The sequence below is a fragment of the Tachyglossus aculeatus genome, chromosome 2 (genome assembly GCF_015852505.1).
Source record: "Tachyglossus aculeatus isolate mTacAcu1 chromosome 2, mTacAcu1.pri, whole genome shotgun sequence".
Lineage (NCBI taxonomy): Eukaryota > Metazoa > Chordata > Mammalia > Monotremata > Tachyglossidae > Tachyglossus > Tachyglossus aculeatus.
Window position 1 is genome coordinate 28040594 of NC_052067.1, and position 16381 is coordinate 28056974.

General features: G+C 44.6%; 1 protein-coding gene across 5 annotated transcripts in view; it reads left to right on the plus strand.

The window, feature by feature from the left end:
• Window positions 1-415: 415 nt before the first annotated feature.
• The window catches only part of THRB (thyroid hormone receptor beta), a 331256-nt gene continuing 315290 nt past the window's right edge, over window positions 416-16381 (plus strand). For all 5 annotated transcript variants that reach the window (XM_038760822.1, XM_038760804.1, XM_038760848.1 and 2 more), the window contains exon 1: window positions 416-578. The gene's annotated coding sequence lies outside the window, so the exon portion shown is untranslated. The remainder of the gene's footprint in view (window positions 579-16381) is intronic.

Here is a 16381-nt window from a genome sequence, read left to right on the forward strand (position 1 = left end):
TTGTCCATATCTATTCTATTTATTTTATTTTGTTAGTATGTTTTTGTTCACTGTCTCCCCCTTTTAGACTGCGAGCCCACTGTTGGGTAGGGCCTGTCTCTAGATGTTGCCAATTTGTACTTCCCAAAGCGCTTAGTCGGTGCTACTGCACACAGTAAGCGCTCAATAAATACGATTGATGATGATGATGATGATGATTAATAAATACAGATTGATGATGAGGGATGATGATAAGTAAATACGACTGATTGATGTGAGAGGGGGCCAAGATGGGTCGAGGGGGAGGGCAGGCTCGGCCGCCCTCCTGGAGGCGGCGGCCAAGATGGCATTTCATTCGCTGCGCCCCTGGCGGGGTTGAATTGACTCCTTGGCCGCCGCAGCTGCTACTGGTGCTGTGTGAGGGAGAGGGAGGGAGGCAGAGGGACGGGAGAAAGAGGAGAGAGAGAGAAGAAAGAGGGAGAAAGAGGGAGCTCCGGGAGAGGGATCGAGGGGAATCCAGGTCACAGACAAGCAGCCTCACCACCCTGGAGGACTCCCACTGACTCCGGACTAAGGACCGGCTGGAAACCCTGGCCTGGGTAAGCGCTTAGTACAGTGCTCTGCACCCAGTAAGCGCTCAATAAATACGATGGAACGAATGGATGGATGAGGGGAGCAGGGTGGGCTCCGGCCGGGTTGGGAAGAAGGGGCAGAGGAGGGCCGGGGGGGGGGGGGAATCATTTATTTTTTTTATTTTGGGGGAACTTGTTTTATTCGCCAAGAAAAGTGAAAGCGCTTAGGACAGTGCTCTGCACCCAGTAAGCGCTCAATAAATACGATGGAACGAATGGATGGATGAGGGGAGCAGGGTGGGCTCCGGCCGGGTTGGGAGAAGGGGGCAGAGAGGGCCGGGGGGGGGATCATTTATTTTTTATTTTGGGGGAACTTGTTTTATTCGCCAATAAAAGTGAAAGCGCTTAGGACAGTGCCTGCCCACCGTAAGCGCTCATAAATACGCTTGATTGATTGATTGATTGATTGAAATAGCCGGGGAAGGACAGTGCTTGCTCAGGCTGCCTCGGTTTCTCCGGCTGATTTAGAAGAGAAACTGGCCGGTCCTGAGTGGGCCGGAGGGGGGCTGCGAGGTTGGGCAGGAAAGGCAACCTGTCCCTCTCAAATCCCTTCTTCGGGTTGAGTGGGGGGAGGAGGATCGTCGGAAATCATCATCATCATAATAATGATGATGGTATTTATTAAGCCGCTTACTACGTGCAAAGCACTGCTCTAAGCGCTGGAAATAAACTTGGAGGGCCATTCCAGGCGGCCGGATGGGGGCTAGGGAGCCCCACGGGTGACAGAGGCCACGGAGGAGTGGGGTCCCAAAGTTGGGGTGGTTGGGAGGGGGGGCACGGGCTACTACACTTCCCTACCTGCAGCCCAAGGGTGGAGAGGGCCACCGGGGGGGCCGGGGAGGGAGACGGGGACCCCGATTTTCCGAAGCAATGCCCGCCGATGGGCCGGGGCCCACAAGCCGCTGCTTGACAGTATCCTGGTGAAATGCCGGTTGGCATCTTCTCCCGGTCGGTGCCCGGTGGAAAGTTTCCATGATGAGGAAGTTTCTGGGTGCCAGGGGGATTCTGAAGATGGTGGCAACGGCTCCCTGGAAGGGCACGAAGAAAAGATCCCCGCATCCCAACACACACCACACCACCACACCACACCACACACAACAACCTTGGCACCTACCGAACCCTGGGTCTCAACTCCTGTCCGTCCCCTTTGCCCCTCTCCCCCCAGTTTTTTTTCCGCAAAGGCCATGTGGGGTTTCACGGGGTTGTCCTCTTTTATGCCCTTTCTGCTTTTTAATGAATTTTATTCTTATGCCGAGAGAGTAGAGTGTCGGATGTGTTGTTGTTGTTGTTGTTGGCCCTCCCAAGGCCGAGGGGTGGGGTGATTGAAATGTCAGTCACTTTGTGGGTTTTGACGGCGCTGTCACTAATCCCCGGTTGGAGTTGGAGGTGATGACGATTGCCCCTCAGAATACTTCCGCCTTGCTATTGCTTCAGGAATTGAATGAGGAAAAGGAAGAGAGAGTGTCGTATTTTGCTCAGTCTTATCACTGATCAGTGTCTAAAAATAGGGGCAGCAAATAGAGTTTTAAATGAAGCCAGATGAGGGACAGTGATTTAGGATCACAGGAGAGAACGGTTCACAAGCCAAGGTAGGTCTTCACATTAAGAACTCTTTGAAAGAGCGATAGTTGTGATATCCTTTGTGTCCATTCGTACGTGTCTGGGCAGATGTTCTGTGTTTGAATGATTTGTTTGGGATTTTTTTGGTTTCTTTTTTTAATGCATCTGCACGTGAGACTACGTAGACAACACTCAACAGGGAAGAATGTTAGCTGGATCACAATTTATGTTTTAATTGTATAGGTTCCACAGAATAAGTTCCCAAAGTAAATAGATCATCTGTAAACTCAATTTCATTTTTGATTTTACAATTCCGTGATATTTAAAATTGGAATGATCGTAGTATAATGCCAGGAACCTTTTCCTTCAGACTGATTTACACTAATCATAATGTAAATAATTAATAATGGCATTCAAGTGCTTACAATGTGCCAAGCACTGTACTAAGCGCTGGGGTAGATACATGTTAATCAGGTTGGACTCACATGTTTCCTATCCCCAAATGGGGCCTACGGACTAAGTAGAGGTGTTATTATTTTTTAAAATAATGAGCATCATCTCAGGAAACAACTGAAATAAGAGATGATATCAAATGCCTAGACCCCCAAAACTGATAACTGCCCTAGAAGTCAGTCACTGCCAACAAGTAATGAGCAGGTCACATGTGCCAAGGCAGAAGCTTGTAAATTGATTCTTACACCTGGGGCTATGATACTCTATTTAAAGTATGCTCTTCTTGGGGATGCAGGTTCCTACGCCTGCCCTTGCTTGAAAGTGAAGTTATTGAATGGAAAAAGATGGACGACGTCCATGGATGTCTATAAAATGCTGAATTTCCTTCGTATACATCTGAGTTTTTGAACAGGTGCCCACTGGGCATGCCACTACACGTGCCAGGGAAATAAACCTTCTTCTTCTGATTTTTTGACAGTAGCACCACACATTCATGTGGTAACAGATCAGAGAGTTATTTTTGGGAGCTGCTGCTCCTCCGGGCATTTGCCCTTGAGTAAACAGAAGTACTGGGCAAGAGGGTGTGTCATGTGTGATTCCCCAGTGAAGGCAGTCTTCCTTGGGTTTTAGCAGAATCTTTGTAGGCAGTGAGTTCCAAAGTCACTGTCAATGCCAGGAGTGAAATTCCAGAGCACCATGTCACAGGTAGCATTGTACTCTAACCCAACAGGTTCTGCAACTGGCTTTAGCCAGCTTGACTCAGGGGACGGCCACCGCCACCGTGGTTTACTTTGTGGTTGCAATAAATAGGGAGGGTGAAATGGGAATGAGCAAGTTAGGTTCCATTACAGGATAAAAGGTGGGACTCTGCAGTTGATTTGGAAAATAACGGGAGTCAGACGCATGTATCGTGAGGCCTTCCCTTACAAATCTGTCTCCCCTCCCTTTTCCCTTTCCCCCTTCTTCCTTCCCTCTGCCTCCCTTTTTTTTTAATGGTGTTTCTTAAGTGCTCTGTGCTAGGCACCATACTAAGCGCTGGGGTAGATACAAGTTAATCAGGTTGGACACAGACCAGGTCCCAAGCAGGGCTCACAGTCTTAACCCCTGTTTTACAGCCGAGGTAACCGCGGCGCAGAGAAGTAACAGTGACTTGGCCCAAGGTCACAGAACCAGATAAGTGGCGGAGCCGGATGTCAGAAACCCGGATCCTTCTGACTACCAGGCTTGTAGTTTGTTCCACCTAGGCCACACGGCCGTCTCCTTCCCTCGAGCCATTATCTCTGTAATTGTTCACTGTGAGAAATAATGACAGTAGCACGGAACGATCAGAATTTTGGCAACGTGGCCTAAAATTCATTTTAAAATTTTTGCACCAACTTGGAGAGAAAAGGTAATCATTTCGATAAGACTGCAGGCAAGAAGTTCATAAAGCTGGGAAGGGGACTCAGAACCCTAGGACCGAGAATTTTATATTGATGCTTTTTGGGCTGGTAAACAGGGAGGAGGAAGCATTTTGATTCTTCCGCGGCATGGTTGGTGTTAGATTGCAGGGTTCTGTTAATTTTAGAAATCGTATTACTCTTGCTCAGAGGAGATGTTAACCAGACGTAGGTACAAGTGGGCAGGCTGGCCTAGGTCTAGCCAAGGAGAGAGATGCAAAAGTCCAGGATCTCAACTGTCCTTTTGATTGGGGATTTTCTGAGCTTTCTTCTGGCTCTATTCATGTTCTTCATTCCATTCATATTAAGCTCGACACAAGGCCCTTGGGCGCAGTAAGAGGAAGTCCTGGGGACTTGCAACTTATTTAGGGAGTCTTTTATGTTATTTGTTAAGTGCTTTTGTGCCAAACAGTACTCTAAGTGCTGGGTTAAGCACATGTTAATTCGGTCAGACACAGTACCTGTCCTCATGGGGCTTACAGTCTGGGAAGTCTTTTAGACTGTGAGCCCACTGTTGGGTAGGGACTGTCTCTATATGTTGCCAACTTGTACTTCCCAAGCGCTTAGTACAGTGCTCTGCACACAGTAAGCGCTCAATAAATACGATTGATGATGATGATGAAGGAGGGAGAGCAGGTAATTCATTCATTCAGTCGTATTTATTGAGTGCTTACTGTGTGCAAAGCACTGTACTGAGCGCTTGGGAATATAACAACAAAGAGGCAGATTCCTGCCCACAGTGAGCTCACAGTCCAGAGGTGGAGATGGATGGACATTAATATAAATAAATAAATAAAATCATATTAAAGATATTTAAAAAGGTATCAAAATCGACATTTACGGTTGAGGAAACTGAGGCACAGAAAAGTTAAGTGGACCTTGCCCAGAGTCAACACAGCAGCAAACAGTTGTCAGAGCTGGGATTAGAAGCCAGGTCCCTCTGATCTCAAGCCCGTGCTCCCTTCCATCATCATCGTATTTATTGAGCGCTTACTGTGTGCAGAGCACTGTACTAAGCGCTTCCACTGGGCCTTGCTGTTTCTCCACACTCGGACATCACTGGTTGGCTGGGGAGAGAACATGCCAAGAGGTAGGATTTGGGCAGCTCAGTCAGGTGAAAAGCCCAAGCAGTCTAGGGGTCATGCTGGAGCACAGCTCCCGTTTTTAGAAGCTACTCCTCTCTGCTACGAGCACTGATAGTCATAAAAGTGGGCCCGATGCGGACAGGGATTGTCTACTGTTGTTGAATTGTACTTTCCAAGAGCTTAGTACAGTGCTCTGCACACAGTAAGCGCTCAATAAAATACGATTGAATGAATAGAAGTGGACGCAAAGACAGTACCAACTCTATAATGTGGTACCCTCCCAAACTCTTAGTACAGTGCTCTGCACACAGTAAGCACTTCATAAATATTAATGATTGTGGCCACAGCCCCTATTCCCTTTGACAGAAGTAGACAGGAGTTTAAACTCATGGTTTTTTTAGGCTACTGAACCTACTAATTCAAATTAGCTTGGGCTAGTGAGATTTCATTCATGTACCTATTGTTATTTGACTCCGGGAGGGTAAGGATTGTAGATCGCCCATGTTTATTGGGCTGGAAATGAGTGGAATTATTTCTTCTTGTGGATTAAAATAATTTCAGACCTCTAGCTTGTTGAACTTGATGCGGATACTGTCCCCTCATAGAGTCTCACAATTTTTTTCTCGAGACCATGATGACTTCGCTAGAGAAAAATAATTACAAATTTGCATGTTCATTCTCACCTTATCACTCGACGTCCAGGGTAATTTCTGTTCTTGTGTCTGGTTCACTGCACTGTGGAGTCCAGCAAGAGTCAAATTAATTTAACTCTGAGAGGATATGTGCGGAACTGGCCCTGCTGATCTGATGCTGTGGCTCCTATTTGTGCCTGGCAGGGGAAGGGTAGGGTGATGAAATTGACTCACTCTTTACCTCTTCGAACATGTGCATTTGTGGATTCCCAGCCATTGAGCATTCACTCTCCACTGTGAATTCATGACAATAACTACTAAAAGAAGAAAGAAAACCATCCAAGACTTTTTGTCATGGGATGCCAAAATGCTTCTCAGGAGTGTGGGTAAACTGAATTGGCAGTATGTACTTTAAGGCTGATGCTTTTTGGTCTGTCGTGCTCTCCGTTTCCAAAGACTTTGCCGGACCATTTTATTTAGTGACAAGTATGGTATGAACATCAAGGAAGACATTGAAACCACAGAAAAGCTAGATGACTTGCCCCAAAAGGAAGTCAGAAGCAGAAATGGAAATAGCAATCCAATCTGGTTTGCTACCTTCCAAGGAGCAAGTCCCATGTTGAAGCTCTTTTCACGCATCCATACGTAAGTCGTCCATAGTAGAAATATTTCTGTTGGGTCTGTTTTGTGGTAGAGATGGACTGTAAAGATAGCTAGAGCAGTGTGTGTGACTCTTCTGGCCGTGTCGAGTTCTCTGAGTTGATACATAAATACGATTGAATGAATGAATGGTTCGCTAGGTTTGGATCCAGACTATCAACTCTGCATGATTTTGAGGGGCTCCCTGGGATCACACGTGTTGTCCATGCAATTCAATTTTGAGTTGGGGATTATCATCCAGCAAGTGTCAGGAGTTGAACAGTAAGAGGAGTGGAACTTGGAGAAAGATATTGTGTTTGGCAGCAAATGCCTTCCGTCTTGTTGTTTGAACACTTGTTTCCTTCTTCTGTGGCTCTAAATGTCTTTGAGGGATGATGGGATGTTTGTTAGGTTTTTCCTGGAATAGGTAATGAGGGTCAGTGTACTAAGTTTATCCTTACCCTTTCAGCACAGTGGGGTGCAGAGCTCAGAGAGGAAGTGAGGATGAATTCAGGATGGGAGTATAGGATCCAGACCAGAAAAGAGATGGGGGTAGACCTAGGATGGCAGCTGGTTCTCAAAAGGGCTGGAAGGTCAAAGGAGAAGAGGGGCCCAGAAGGATTGGAGGTGGGAGTGCATACTAAGGCTATTTGACTGTGGCTAATTGGAAGGCTGAGAATCAGACCTCACAGTACTGACTCTGTTCTATTGTACTCTCCTAAGCTTTTAGTACAGGGCTCTGCACAGAGTAAGGGGCTTAATAAATATTATTGATTGATTGTGACCACAGCCCTATTCCCTTTGACAGAAGTAGACAGGGGTGTAAACTCATTGGGGGCAGGTAATGCAACTTCCAATTCTTTTGTAATGTACTCTGCCAAGTGATTAGTACAGTGCTGTGCACACAGTAAGTGCTGACTTCACAGACTCCGTCCTCTTCTGGTTCTCCTCTTATCTCTCCAGCCGTTCATTCTCAGTCTCCTTTGCAAGCTCCCTCCTCCCCCTCCCATCCCCTTACTGTAGGGGTTCCTCAAGGGTCTATTCTTGGTACCGTTCTGTTCTCTCCCCAGGCTTCAACTACCATCTCTACGCTGATGACACCCAAATCTACATCTCTGCCCCTGCTCTCTCTCCCTCCCTTCAGGCTCGTGTCTCCTCCTGCCTTCAAGACATCTCCATCTGGATGTCTGCCCACCATCTAAAACTCAATCTGTCCACGACTGAACTCCTTATCTTCCCTCGCAAACCCTGCCCTCTCCCTGACTTTCCCATCACTGTAGATGGCACTACCATCCTTCCCGTCTCACAAGCCCGCAACCTTGGTGTCATCCTTGACTCCGCTCTCTCATTCACCCCTCACATCCAATCCGTCACCAAACCTGCCTGTCTTACCCTCCGCAACATTGCCAAGATCCACCATTTCTTCTCCATCTAAACTGCTGCCCTGCTGGTTCAATCTTTCATCCTATCCCGACTGGATTACTGGGGTGGCGCGCTCCGAGCTCGCGCTCCCCGCCCCCGCCCTTCAGCGCGCCGCTGCTCCCTCAATCATCAATACAATCGTATTTAATAATAATAATAATAATAATAACGTCCCCCCTCCTCTATCCCCCCCATCTTGCCTCCTTCCCTGCCCCACAGCACCTGTATATATGTATATAATGTTTGGACTATATTTATTACTCTATTTATTTATTTATTATTTTACTTGTACATGATCTGTTCTATTTTGTTTTGTTGTATGGTTGTTCGTTTGTGTTCTCTGTCTCCCCCTTTTAGACTGTGAGCCCACTGTTGGGTAGGGCCTGTCTCTATTATGTTGCCAATTTGTACTTCCCAAACGCTGGTCTAGTACAGTGCTCTGCACACAGTAAGCACTCAATAAAATACGATTGGATGGTGATGATGATGATCAGCCCTCCTCTCTGAATCCCCATCCTCCTGTCTTTCACCACTTTAGTCTATACTTCAAGCTGCTGCCCAGATCATCTTTGTGCAGAAACAGCTCTGGGCATGTTACTCCCCTCCTCAAAAATCTCCAGTGGCTACCGGTCAACCTACACATCAAACAAAAACTCCTCACTCTCGGCTTCAAGGCTCTCCATCACCACTCCCCCATCCTACCTCACCTCCCTTCTCTCCTTCTACAGCCCTCTGCTCCTCTGCTGCTAACCTCCTCACTGTGCCTCATTCTCGCCTATCCTGCTTTGACCCCCGTCCACTCCGTCTCCCCTGGCCTGGAATGCCCTCCCTCCGCACGTCCGCCAAGCTTGCTCTCTTCCGTCCCTTCAGAGCCCTACTGAGAGCTCACCTCCTCCAAGAGGTCGTTCCCAGACTGAGCCCCCTTTTTTCTCTCCCCCTGCCCATCGCCCCCGCCTTACCTCCTTCCCCGCACAGCACCTGTATATATGTTTGTTCAGATTTATTACTCTATTTTACTTGTACATGTTTACTATTCTATTTATTTTGTCAATGATGTCCATCTAGGCTTACTTCTATTTATTCTGATGACTTGAATACCTGACCATGTTTTGTTTTGTTGTCTGTCTCCCCCTTCTAGGCTGTGAGCCCATTGTTGGGAAGGGACCGTCTCTATATGTTGCCAACTTGTACTTCCCAAGCACTTAGTAAAGTGCTCTGCACACAGTAAGCGCTCAATGAATATGATTGAATGAATGAATGAATAAATACCATTGATGATGATGATGAGTAGTGATGCTGTAGCTCTCCCCAGCCAGCTGCTGGCTGGGAACCATTTACAGTGCTTTGTGGTAACCCAGACAGCCTGAGTTCTAATCCTAGCTCCACCACTTGTCCACCATGTTACCTTGGGCAAGTCACTTCACTTCTCTGTGCCTCAGTTACCTCATCTGTAAAATTTGGATTGAGACTGTGAGCTCCACAGGGACAGGGACAGTGTCCAACTTGATTTGCTTGTATCCACCCCAGCGCTTAATAAATTGCATAGCAGCATAGTCAGCACTTAACAAATATCATCATTATTAACCCTTTTCTCTTCTGTAGAGTTTAGAATGGCTCCCATTTGGGACAGTATCTGATTTCATTCCATCCAGCATTTTGCACACTGCTTTGCACATAGTATTTGTGTAACATATGCCAAAATTATTGCCATCACCAACTCAAATTAAGAATGTCATTAGATTGCAAACTCCATGAGGGCAGGGTACATGTGTTTTGTACTACTGTACTCTCCCAAGTCCAACTACAGTATCTATCACTCAAGGAGTCTGTCTGCCAATAAATGCCATTGACTGGTAGAGTAACCAAAGTGGAGTTGCACTCTTTCCAGATCTCCACAACAGTACTCTCTCATGTCAAGGTTTCATGTGTGAAAACATAAGCATAAATCATTCCTGACCACACTCTGGCCATATTGGGCATATAGTCCTTGGCTAGTCACTTGCTTTGTGTTGAATTTTTCCTCATAACATCATTTTTTCTCCAAGATGTTTTGGGTAGAACTATCACTTCCGTTTTGATGCACACAAAACCAGCTGTTCTGTTGCCATCTCCCCTTAATCCACCTCTTTGCACATTATTTAAACTTAAGCTTCATCATATCTTAAAACATTTCTTCTGCTCGCTCTGTTTGAAGTTTCTTCATCTTTCATCATTCAGCAACTGCCTCAGTGTCCCACGGTCATTCATTCTCTTTTCCTACCACTCCTGATGAAGTTTAAGTACTTAAAGACTGCTCTGAGATCCAGGATCTTTTTATTTGTGATCCTGTTATGTCATTTGTTGTTAAACTGTCTCAGTGATGCTGATGAAACTGCTGTAGAAGCCAGCTGTGACATCTGAGAAGTCTGCCTTCACAGCTGTGATACACAGACTGCCCGTACCAAAACCATTTAGTTTTGTCAGAAGTTCGTTGTTTTTTGTCCATTAAGATCCTAAAGGAATGCCACCAGCCGAGAGGTGTTTAATATATGCATTTGTAAAGTGATAGAGAAACTGCACTCTGTGGCTCCACAAATCTCTCCCTCTCTCTTCTACTGCTTCCCTTAGAGTTAAGGGTAGAAGGCCTAGATTGGCTAAGAGAAGCTCTGACTACTGTCTGCAAGTCACTCCTTGTCAAGCATCCCCGCCCTTCTCCAAACTACGTTTCTTCCTGCTGACTGGATCCTTTTAATAAAATGTTGTTACACACGTGTGTCTTCAAACCTCAGGAACCTCTAATGGTGACTCATTCCTCTCCACATCAAGTGGTAATTCCTGATCGTTGGTTTTAAGGGCAGCCCATAAACTCTCTCATCAGAACTCATTTCCCACAACTCCCCACCTTAGACTTGCCTTTTCTCCCAAACTCACCTTCTTATTGTGCCTCGTTCATTCATTCATTCAATCGTATTTATTAAGTGCTTACTGTGTGCAGAGCAGTTCATTTAATCACTCCCTTCCTGCAGCCTTGAACTCCCTTCCCCTTCAAAAGTCTTTCCGTTCTGTGTTCCCTTTCTGTCTTCAAATTCCTCTTGAAAATCCACTTCCCCTGGCAACTTCCATCTGACAATTGTATTTAGCATTATGTTCAGCTCTATCACCTTTGCAGAGGCATATTCGTTTACCTTTATCTATTCTATTTGTTTTTCTACACTTTTGTTCTCAACAGCAATGAATTATTCCTTTCACCTCCTCCAAGTATTCAGTGAATGACTTGTATCTTCCATGTGCCTTGTTAGGTGATAAAACCCTGTAAAGGCAGGGGCCATGACTTTTACTCAATCATACCCGTCCAAGGGATTACTTAATACAGTATTCTCCCTACAATATGTGCTCAATAAAAACGAGTGAATGGTAGCATTTATTTATAGTAATCTCTGTCTCTCCTTCTAGACTGTAAAATCGTTGAGGGGAGGGAATGTTTCTACTAATTCTGTCATCTTATATTCTCCCAAGTGCTTAGTAGAGTGCTCAGCACACAAAAAGTGCTCAATAAATACCATTGATGGTGATGATGATGATGAGGACAATGGGGAAAAACCAGTAGTTTTAGCTCCCCTCTGAGGAAGCTTGGCTTTGGATTATTCTTGTCTCTCACCAGCTTTTCAACTAGGTTATTTGTGTTTCATTGTTTAAGAAATTAGTAATTTCTTTATTTGGAGCAAGTGATTCATTCATTCATTCAGTTGTATTTATTGAGTGTTTACCATGTGCAAAGCACTGTATTAAATGCTATATTGTTATATCACAACCCTTTCAGAGAATGCTTTACTAATCAGAGTGTTTGGCATCCTTTTCTCTATTGGGCTTTTTCTGCCACAAGATGCCTTAGGAGGTTTTTTTTAAGAGGCATAGTTAGCCCTGTACTCTGTATAAGGTTGGTAACAGAGACTTCACAGAGTTAAGATAAGAGTTAAGCTGGCAGAAACTCAGGCAGATAACTTTCTCTCCAATTGAAAAAGTATCCTGCAGCATAGAAATGATCGGTCATGGGTAGATTGAGGACGAAGGATAAAGAGAAATGTCAGTTTTTAGAGACTTTTTTTCCACTCGGGTAGAGTTGACGCCAGAAAACCTTTAAGGACTCCCAGAAAGGAGAGGCAATGGAGACTGAGTTCAGACTTCTAGGTTCTTTTAAGTGGAAAAAAAGGATTTCCTTATTCTCTCAAGGGATGGAGGTCTTGGAGAGTCCTCTAGATTGTAAGCTCCCTGTGGACCAGGAGCATGTCTACCAGATCTGTTGTAGTGTACTCTCCCAAGCGCTTAGTATGGTGCTCTGCACAGAGTAAGAGCTCAATAGAAATGATTGATTGATTGAAGCATGTGCCCTAGTGGAAGGAGCACGGGCTTGGGAGTCAAAGGACCTGGGTTCTAATTCTGCCTCCCCCACTTGTCTGCTGTGGAATCATGGGTAAGTCACTTAACTTCTCTGTGCTTTAGTTCCCTTATCTGCAGAATGGGGATTCAATACCTGTTCTCCCTCCTTCTCAGACTAAGTGTCCTATATGGGACCTGATTATCTGTTGAAAATCACATCTCCTCCAAGAGGACTTCGCCAAGCCCTCATTTCCCTAATTCCTTCTCCCTTCTTCACTGCCCCTGAAACTGGATCTAGTCCCCTTAAGCACTTGGTAGTCACCCCACCCTCAGCCCCACAGCACTTATGTACGTATCTGTAATTTATTTTCAAATCCATCTCCCCCTCTAGACTGCAAGTTCCTTGTGGGCAGGGAACATACCTTCCACCTCCGTTTTATTGTATTTTCCCAAGCACTTGGTACAGTGCTCTGCCTGTAGTGCTTAGTAAATGCCACTAATTGATTAATTAAGCAATTGATTTTCCACTGGCCCACTTCACCAAAAAAGGAAAGGTTGGGCTGGGCAAAAAACCCCCCAAAAACATTTAGACTCTCTGATGCTGCAATAAGTGAATACTTTGTTCTTTTAAGGAACTAAGTAATGATGGATCTGTTCTCAGTACCCAACAGAATTAAGCAGTAGCTTTTTGGCTAAGTGGATGCAAAATTGATTTCTATCTCTGGAAGCTCCTGTGGTCTTGAAACCTCATCTCCTTAAAGATCTACCGCGATTCTGTTCCCTCTGAACAGTGTAAAAAATTGGCACTCCTGTAGAGTAATAGACTGTTGGGAGACAACAAAGACACTTGCCCAGCAAGCAAATATTGATTCATTCATTCAATCGTATTTATTGAGCGCTTACTGTGTGCAGAACACTGTACTAAGTACTTGAGATTGCTCTCCTTGAATAAAGATTTCATTTAAATATCATACATACCAAGAGGCTCTATGAAAAACAGTGACAGGCCTGGCCAAGTGGCAGAGCTAGATCTAAGTCCAAATGAATTTTGTTTTCTTTTAAATGGAATTTGTTAAGTACATTATGTGTGAAGCACTGTTCTAAACACTAGTGTAGAAGCAGCGTGGCTCAGTGGAAAGAGCACAGACTTTGGAGTCAGAGGTCATGGGTTCAAATCCCGGCTCCGCCAACTGTCAGCTGAGTGACTTTGGGCAAGTCACTTCACTTCTCTGGGCCTCAGTTACCTCATCTGTAAAATGGGGATTAAGACTGTGAGCCCCTCCGTGAGAGAACCTGATCACCTTGTAACCTCCCCAGTGCTTAGAACAGTGCTTTGCACATAGTAAGCACTTAATAAATGCTATTATTATTATTATTATTATTATTATTATTATTATTGCAGTATCTGTTAAGCGCTTACTATGTGCCAGGCACTGTACTAAGTGCTGGGGTAGGGTCAATCAAATTGTGTCACATGGAGCTCACAGTCTCAATCTCCATTTTACAGATGAGGTAACTGAGGCACAGAGAAGTCAAGGGACTTTCCCAAAGACACACAGCAGACAAGTGGTGGAGCAGGAATTAGAACCCATGACCTTCTGACTCCCAAGTCTGTGCTCTATTTTCTATGCCATGCTGCAAGTTAAATCAGTTTAGACACAGTTCCTGTCCCACATGGGGCTCCCAGTCTAAGTAATTGTTGGGTGGGTATCAGTCCTTCCAGTCACACATGGGTAGGATTTCACTGTCACTAGTACCCCTCTCAAGAACAAAGTCTGTCTTAGGTACATATTTCTCACGTTGATGAGGCAATGCAAAAATATAGTGATTTTCTAAATGTAGAGAGAGGGAAGTGTGGCAAAGTGTAATCTTGTTAAGAGATTCCAATTTGTGAAAGAAGTGTGGGGAAGCAGCATGGCCTGGTGGATAGAATACAGGCCCGGGAGTCAGAAGAGCCTGGGTTCTAATCTCAGCTCCATCATTTGTCTGCTGTATGACCTTGGGCAAGTCACTTAGCTTCTCTAGGCTTCAGTTACTTCATCTGTAAAATTGGGGATGAAGACTCTACGCCGCATGAGGGATATGAACAGTGTTCAACCTGATTATCTTGTATCTATCCCAGTGCTTAGTAAGTACTTACCAAATACCATGCAAAAATGAAAGGAGAAAATTTCCCTTAAATATCTTTACAACAGTGGTAATGGCATTTATCAAATGCAATGCACTGTACCAAAAGCCTGGGAAATGCAGCAGAAGCATAAGACATACCCTACCCACAAGAAGCATGCAACTGATGGGGAAGGTTCTGGAGGACAAAATACCATTTCTGGGGTGTTCATTGAATTTCACATGAAGCTAAAAATAGCTGAGGGCACTAGCCATTAAAATAAATGTATTTCCTGGATCCTTCAATTCCTACTGAAGTAAAGTCACTATGATATAAGGCAACATTTATGGCTGCTTTAGGAAATGAGGAACAGTAATGAGCTTTACAGAAAATTCAGTCACTCAGCAGAAAAAAAAATACCGGTGATGATTTTACACTTTGAATTCCTAAATATTGTTCCTTGGATCCTGAGCGACTTTCAGTGATCCAGACCAATGGCAAAAAAGGATAGAGGGATAAAAATCAGTCTCGGCGATTCTATGAAACTTCATTTCCTCTTCCACTAAAACTCCCAAATTGCGGACTCACCTCCTTATTTTGCAAATTTGAGTTTTACTCCTCTCCTTCTACCCACCTCGTACTGGAAGGTGTGAAGTAGAACATCAGAATAGTCATAAGGCAGGAGGAAGAAAAGCAAGAGAGCTGGATTAAATCTTCACATTGGATAACCAGCCCTTAATTATCACAGATATGTCTACGGGAAAAGTGGATGTCTGCTCTATTAGGTTTACCGTTTGCTCTTTTAGGTGACTTGAGTAATTTAGTGAGTACATCTACGTTACCGTATCATTGTTTGCTAAACTTGACAGATACTGCCTGCAGTCACGTTCTGGCTGTGCAACATGTAGGGGAGGTTGGAAAATAAAATGAAACCAATGTTGAACTTGATGTTCAAATGGTACCATATTTTGGAAAAACTCAAAGTGTCTGGACCTGATTCTATGAGAAAAAGGGAATTGAGGATGTTAATAAGTTCAAGAAAGATATGTAGGGATTCATGGGTAATGGTCCAGAATGGGCTACTAGAAGGAAAAGTCAAAGGTGGAAGTCATGTCCTTAATCTGGCAGATGGATATCCACAAGGGCGACCATACCTCTCATTTGAAATCATTTTTCACAGTTTTTCCATTCATGATTTTACCAAGAGCTCTTAGGCAATGTAAATCAGATTTCTGGATATGTGTAAGGAGTATCAAAACCTTGCAGACATTGGATAACATTGGGCCCGTCATTCAGACCCAACCTGACACATCGCAAGCTGACTCCGGTTGCCCCCTTGGCCGTACCTGCACTATCTGGAAAGGCAAATGACAACCCCATTGACATCTGTGAGTTTTTCTTCTGGTAGCCCTGGATCATCCTAGCCTTCAGGACAGTGGTCTCCTCTCCCTGGCCTAAACACATAAACACTTAAAACAGGGGAACTGAGAGAATGTGGGAGAGACATCCTATATCTTGTACTAAGCGCTTAGTACAGTGCTCTGCGTACAGTAAGCGCTCAATAAATACGATTGATTGATTGATTGATCTTGTACCCATTCAATTTGACTGTGGCCCAGTACTTGGGCTCAAGATCTATGTGACCCACATGCCAGGCTTGGACTATAGCCTGGTCAAGAAAGCTGAGGAAAGAATACAAAAATCATGGTAGCTTATGAGGTCAGTATGATGGACTTCCATTCCTCAGCCCCTGCTACTCCTCGTATTAAAAACTTACCTAATTCGTCCTTAGTCGAAGGTCTCCCCAGCTTAGGCAGATTGGACCTGGACTCTCACAACTGTCAAATCTTTTTCTAGCAGTTGAGATTCCTTTAGGACTATCAAGTTTTTTTATAATAACCAAGAGTAAAAGTAAAACATGTAGCACCAAAAATGTTCATATTCTAGATATAAATTACTTAAATTTCCCTCTCTGTAGAGAGATTAAGCTTTATTTTTTTAAAGTTGCTAATGACTGTCAAGTGCTATTCATAAGAGTATGACTGTAAATCACTTACTGAGCACTTGCTTTGTGCAA